The sequence below is a fragment of the Oryzias melastigma genome, linkage group LG20 (assembly GCF_002922805.2).
Source record: "Oryzias melastigma strain HK-1 linkage group LG20, ASM292280v2, whole genome shotgun sequence".
In the NCBI taxonomy this organism is placed as follows: Eukaryota; Metazoa; Chordata; class Actinopteri; order Beloniformes; family Adrianichthyidae; genus Oryzias; species Oryzias melastigma.
Genome location: NC_050531.1, coordinates 11,957,428 through 11,964,694, shown reverse-complemented (window position 1 = coordinate 11,964,694; position 7,267 = coordinate 11,957,428). Strand labels below are relative to the sequence as shown.

General features: G+C 38.0%; 1 protein-coding gene across 4 annotated transcripts in view; it reads right to left on the bottom strand.

The window, feature by feature from the left end:
• LOC112151346 (myosin VIIA and Rab interacting protein) overlaps positions 1-6,733 on the bottom strand; it is a 113,093-nt gene extending 106,360 nt beyond the window's left edge. For all 4 annotated transcript variants that reach the window (XM_024280215.2, XM_024280217.2, XM_024280218.2 and 1 more), the window contains exon 1: positions 6,151-6,733. The gene's annotated coding sequence lies outside the window, so the exon portion shown is untranslated. The remainder of the gene's footprint in view (positions 1-6,150) is intronic.
• Between the last annotated feature and the right edge of the window lie 534 nt (positions 6,734-7,267).

Sequence of the window (7,267 nt, the reverse complement as noted above, 5' to 3'; positions counted from 1 at the left end):
TTATTCCGACACAACTCTCTGTTTTTATGGTACATGGTGATGGAGCATCACTTCTTTGTGTCGACATTTAAAGCTTTAAAGGAAGGAATAAAGCAAGCCCGATTTTTAGTTGTTAAAAAACTTGAAAAAAGATTGACATAAAAATGTAGAAATCAAATTAAGTTTGGGCATCCTTCATTTGTGCAGTGTCACTAGTGTTACTCCCCCACTACAAAAGCATAGATAGCTTTATTTGAATTACAGAAAAGAGTTTTTTTTTTTTTTTTTATTCCAATTGAATAAAAAATATCCTACAATGAACATATGAACACAATGAAGGGTTGGTGCTTCAGTCCTTCCACTAGACAAACATTTATCCACCAGTGTTACTCAGTTTTGGTTTACCAATCTCAAATTAAATAGATCTTTTGTTGGAATTTTTTAAGGAGTTTTGTTAAAAAAATGGCAGCAAACATTGGGATGGTGCACGATTCACCACTGTATCCTCCTCATATTCCATTGCTCTATCCCCTTTAGTCACTTAACTCTTTTTATGTTGGACCATTACTGCAAAACAGCAGTCGTAGCAAAACCAAATGTCAATGTCAGTTAGTCAATAATGAAGCAGAAATCATCTGAGTCAGTTTTATATGGTGACGTCAGTAGGAATGTACAGTGTGGAAACGCTTTGCATTAAACTCCTTAGCTCCTTCAGTCAAAAACTGCTGACTCCCCAAAGACTCCGGTTGTTGGCCCCGTTTCTAAAATGCACTTGAGCTTACCAGTAATATAATTGATGAGAGGGCACTTTTTTTTTCTTTTCAGAAACAGAAACAAATTAAACCATTGAGGTAAACAAATCTTTGAAGATCCATTCTGAAAAAATTGTGAGTTTTGATGTTTTTGTGGCATTTTTGTGATGATGAAAGACATATATTAAGACAATTAAGCTTAAAATGTGATTTCTCAGTGTTTCTTTATTCATATCATTGTGTTTTTTAAGCTTTAAAACCTTCAACACCTCAGGTGTCTGTCAAAAACCTACAATAGCCTTTGGCATACCGTAACTCCTTAAACTATCAACATGAATTATCTGAAAAAAATGTTTTCTCTATGACAGAATAAGCTGATTCATGTTTATCACATAAAGAGTTAAAGTTAACTCTGTTCAAATGTAATTATGGTCTGGAGCTAAAGCTTTAATGTAAACGTTTTAATAGTTTTACAAATCTAAACACTTTTTTAAATATCGTTTTTGAAATTATTAAAGCATTTTACCCTCTTTTGATACATTTTAAGATAATCCTGAACACTAAACCATTTATTAACATTAAAAAGTTTTAATAAAAGTGGCTAGAACTCTGAAATCTTGTGGAATTTCCATTTCCAACTAATGATCATCAGTCACCTCTTGGGAATTTCTAATGAACTACTGCTGCTCTGCAGAAACTATGTCCTGAAAACAACTTTTTTTTTTGCAAAAAAACAGCATAATCATAACTAAAAGACAACTGGAAACACTTTTGAAAGAGCTTAAAAGATTATTGAAGTGGATCTTTAAGCTAAAATCCCAGCATGAGTCTGTCTACTTTAATAAATGAATCTGAAAAACCATAGGGTTACCATACAGCCCAATCTAAAAGTATGTGTCCTCTCATTTCCTGCAGAAGCAATTCAAAGAAGATTAAACACAAGGTGGGTCCGTAGTATCACGTGTTGATTGGCGCTACAATAATCTGCATCCGTGTAAAAGTGTCACAATACAGAAGTAACACGTTCAAACTGACACCCTCATCTTAACGGGAGGGAGAGATGGAAAAAAGGGTTAAACTAATAAGTCTCAATTGGAAAAGAAAGGACACTGTGAACATCTTTCAGTCACATCTGTTGGTGACCAACACAACTCTTTAAGAGCATTTGGTTCTGTCTACCACCTTAAGAAGTGAGCAGGAGATGGGTTAGCTGAGGACAGGGAGCGCCGGAGCACTAAAGGGGCAGAGGCAATCGAGCGTTAAATGAACTGCTTGTTTTAGATGCTCTACAATGGATCGGCTTTTGTTTCCAGCAACAGTGAACAAAAACAAATTTGTATTGGCGAAATTACATCTAATGTTAAGATGAAAAACACATTTTTTAAGATGTCTTGGAAATGAAAGGATAAGCGGTTTGATGCGGCGAAAAGCACTGAGAAATAGTCGACTAAAATCCTTTTGTGTCTGATGGTTTTTCTTTAACTCTTCGCCTGTTTGTCTTACTGGAAAACAGCAAAACAAGCAGGTGTTCAAGGTGGTTTTGCTGCCAAGGATATGACTATCATCTATCAGCATGACAACGCAGGTTTGCTAAAAGAGCAAAAACAAAAGGAGAAAAAAAGTAACTGTCATCAAGTACATATAACAAGCTTCAAAGGGGACCTTTAGGAACGTTCCCACTGTATTAATGTTTGACGCACCATAAAGGAAAAACATAAGAGCTTCTTCTGTCTAAAGTTAGAATCAAAACTTACTGTAAGTATTCCAGAGAGCCTCAGGCTCTCAGAAACTGTTCATGTTTTTAAAGGAAGGATCAAGCAAAAATGACTACTATTTAGGAATTTGATATTTAAATTATTTTTTGTTTTCATATTTTTTTTGTCTTGATTCACAATGATTTCACTTTTGATTTCACTTTCAATTTTAAGATTAATTTTCTTTATTTGTCCTCCAAAAAGAAAAAGAAAAAAAAAGACACAAGAACTTGTTAAAATCCCCCAAAACAGTATTTTTAACTGGAGTTGACCATTAAGCATCTTTGACATCTTGAATCCAGAGATATTCAATACTTTTTTAAATGATACCATCAAGAGGCTTTTTTTTTTTAATTTGTGAATCAGATCTGTATTTTATAAAGTTTGTTTTACTCTTTGCACTGTAAGCAGCTGGATGGCTTGGTTAAATGCGTGCAGGATTGACGTACAGGCAACCAGGCCTTGTTTCCCAGGGCACGCAATGAGCTTAATCCAGTGTGGGTCCTTAGGCAAGACCCTTCATGCTACTGCCTACCTATGTAACTATAAGGGGGCCTAGGTTGGGGTCTCCCCTGTGCCAGAATATAGGGTTTTGTCAGGAAGGTGTAAAAATCTCTGCCAAACCAAATCTGTAAGAGCTGATTTGCTGTGGCGACCCTTGAGGGGACATGCGGAAAGATGAACAACTCTGCACTGTGTACCAAGAAGACAATATATTTATTAGATGATTATTATTTAAGCTATTCCTGAAGAATTAATATCAATGATTACTTAAGAAGGAGTTAATTTGGATCTTTCTTTACTTTACTTACTGACTTTTTAATCTGCCTTCACACTGAACACAATTTGTGTTGGACGCCTCTCTTTCGACGGTTGTCCCAAAATTTTTTATCTCCCAGATGTGTGTGGGAAGAGCCACTGCTCTCAACATGGAGCTGTTTCCGTCTGTGTATATCTCATTTACGATGCACGGAAGACACGGATGATGTTTAGAGATCGGATTTGTTTGTTTTTTAACCCTTGTGCTATCCTTGGCATGTTTACAATAAAAGTGGAGTCATCTTGACCCCACATGACAATGTGCTGAACTTTTTTTTTCAAGGACTTTTTTTATCTTCACTTGCGTCCATGACAGACATGAAATCTTGTTCTTGTCCACCTTTGTCATGGTATGGATCCCACATCAATGTAAGGTTGGGGTCGTCTGGATCCCATAAGAGAGCACAAGGGTTAGAGAGTTCATTGGTAAACACGTTTCCCTGTCTGAGTTCATGAGATCATTCAGAGATTCTCTCAGTACGGTGAGGTTCACCATCCACTGCAGGATCTTTGTCTGAATGACGTCTGCTTCTCATGGTCTCGTCTCCGTGACCCAGTTTGATGACTTGCTGTCCCGCATAAGTCAGAGTGGAAAAATAAAAATAAGGAAAACAGAGTTTCTTTTTAGCATTATCTCAACGAAAATAAGAAAAATATCATAAAGTTCAGGAGGCTCAAACAGACTGCTGCGTCATGCTCTCTCATCTGCCCGCCGGACGGCCGCATCACTCCAGACCCTTGTGCCCTGTGACAGGCTGGCCAACTGTCCAAGGTTTACCCCTACTTTGCCCAACAGTAGCCAGGATGGACTTCAACAACCCAGTGGCCCAGAAAAAACGGGTTAAGAAAATGTATGGATGAAAGTTCCAGACGGGAATGAGTAGATCGATCCTCCATATTGGATTTGTACTCCACTCGCTGATCAAGTCACTGAACACTTCACGCGCCCAAAAATGAGTCCCTGATTGGTTGATGCGATGCAGTGAACTCGCCAAAGTTTCTATTTTTTAACTCTAGACACCCTGCCCAAACCGTAAGACCACATATCAAGTCTGAACATTGACTTAACGTTAAAACTGGACGCCTTTGCCGCGCTATTCACGTTCAATCTGGACGTAGCTTTACAGATATGGCAACACCTGCTACTGACGAGCATCAGCTGGTTTCTGCAATTCCTCTCGGCCTGTGTGAAAATAGAAAGGGTGCGCTTGATTTTACAACTTTACTTGTTGCTTATTTTTATAATGTATTCATTTATTTTTAGAATGTATTCATTTATAGTGACAAAATGTCAAAACTATAGCATCATGGAAATTATCAATTCAGTGAAATATCGCGATACTTTATTTGGTGATAATTTAAAAATGCTGCTAAGGCTGTATTTAATTATTATTTAAAAGCAAACGTAGTTCAGTCTTATTTTTGTTTTCCACTTAAATGTGTCTTAAATTACCAAATAAAAAGCACCATTGTTGTTTAAGAGATACCGCTACAATGCTTAATGTTCTGATCATTAAATAACATGTATTTTACAATTTTACTTTTGCAAAAAAAAAACATTATTATTCAGATAATGCTTATGTCATAATTTAAAATAAAAGTGAAATATTGTCTGGTACTTTCTTGGGATATAATAAGATATGACATGTATATCGAGACACATATATTACTAGACTCTTGCCATTACACACCCTTACTATCATACTATCTCATTACATGTATATCAAAATTGTCATGTTTTACTTGGGTAGTTATTTTAATATAAATTAATCTTAAGCTTTTTATCTTAAGTGGAATAAATTTAACAATTTGGGGAGGTTTAATAGTCTCTTTTTTAAAGTTAAGCAAAAAAATTAACTTTTTATTGTTTATATCTACATCACTTGCTTAGAAAAGATGGATAGGGAAATATAAATTATTTTAAACTTTATCAGTTTCCTTGATTGACGTCCAGTGATTATTAAAATATAGTAAAAACATCCATACTTTTTAAGTTAGAGTAAAGTCAGTTATATTACATCATGTTTTCCCTCGATTTCACAAAAATCAAAGGCAACTTTTGAAGCAAGAACACAAAGGAAAAGAGAGGGACAGCACAACCTTCATCTTGGGCTGAGCATTTCAAACAGCGTGTGATCAGTCATCACTCTTTGACCTCTACCTGCTGTGTTACATCAATCACTGCCTGGCTAAACAGCACTCCGTGCAGAGCTGGAGATGGTGCTGAAAAGGTGAGACATCCATCTGTGATGATGCACTCCTCGCACACTCACATACATTTTCACCTGAAGTGTTAAAAGGAAAACAGATGATGGGCTGGATCCGCATGCATAACCGTGCACGTGAGTAAGTGCTGAGATTACATGAATATTCAGAAAGAGCTGAATTTTCTGGTTTACACTCAGATATAAAATCTAATAGCTCGTTGATTCTGTGAATAGACTCAGATCCAGTTTTAGTGCCAACAAGTGACAGTAAATAACAGAAACCAAATAAGGAAAACAGGCTTAAATGCACCAGTTTTCAGGGGATAGAAAGTAGGGATTTTCAGCTTGCATTCCTTGGGGTTAAAGTTTCCCAAAGCTCCTGCCCTGATTCTTTAAAGTATTTTCATTTATTTAAAATAATCTGGTTTTAGTTTCAGTCTGCACATGTGATGCACCTGCTGTTTCCTCCCTGCATGCTCAGAAACCTCATGTTTGCAGCATCAGACTAGCTGGGTGATAACATCTGTACAGCCTCCTGACAGCTTGACACAACAGTATTTTATTCTTCTTTCATATGCAATCATAAGTAAAATCCAATTTATTGCCTTATTAGAGGATCACGGAGGGAGCATCACTTACACAGGAGCGATGGAAGCAGATACACCGCCAGTCACAGCCTCTTCATCCAGATTCTGGGAGGAGGACGCGGAGGGATGCGTCTCCACAAGCGTCTAAACTTCCTGTCAGCCTCTCTCCCGAATACTTTTCCCTCCTTTGCCCCTCGGCTGGTTTATTGTTTCTCCTGCACGCAGTGAACGCAGGCGCCGCTGAATGGATCACGAGGTTTGGATTAGAGAAAGGAGGAGAAGGGCGCACGGCGTGCGCGGTGAGTGCTTCCACTCCCAACCTCCATCCCTCCTCCCGTGTTCATGGTGACACCACAATCGCAGAGGGGCTTTAAAAAAAAAAAAAAAGCCCTGTTTTTGTGCTGGTTTGATGTCAAATCCTGGTTTTCAGCGCTGGCACCTGGACATCCTGCGCTACACTGCTGTTCCCGCAAGAGGAGGAGGAGGAGGAGAAGGAGGAGGAGGCGCCGTGTTTGCTTCATTCACAAAGCTAGTGACGCTTTAATCAGCCTCTGAGAGAGTCAGACAAAACATCCCAGCATAATATGTGGACCAAATGAGTTCATGACCCCACCATTGTGCTACTGCTTTACTTAATGCATAAATAAAATAAAATGATCCTGCAGCACAAATAAACAGCATTTTTGTTGCATCATTTTAGATTCATGACAAAGCTCAAGCAGAAATCGAATTCTCATTTTTGTGCAAAACTGTGGTAAAATATAACAGCTTAGGGAACTTTTTAATTGCTGACCAAAAAGCCTCATTTTCTATGTTGCAGATCAAATCCAGTGTTTTTCACAAGGTATGAGACCCCACCCCTATGAGTCATCCTCTGCTCACATAAGTTACACCTTTAGCCTACATCACAGTGTGTGCACAATGGTTAGTGCTGCTCCAGAGACCATATCTTCCACAGTCAAGATGCTCACTGTAAATATTTGAATTTCAGGGTGCATATGGTTTCTGCTTCATTCATGCAGGACGATGAAAACTGCAACACTAGATAAGCGTCTCATTTTGGCCACACAGAAATCTTGTGGCAGCATTTAAGGTCAGCTGCTTGATCAAATATACCCATACCAGATGTGCAGTGGTGCATGTGTCGATGTGGTGATACAGCAACAGGA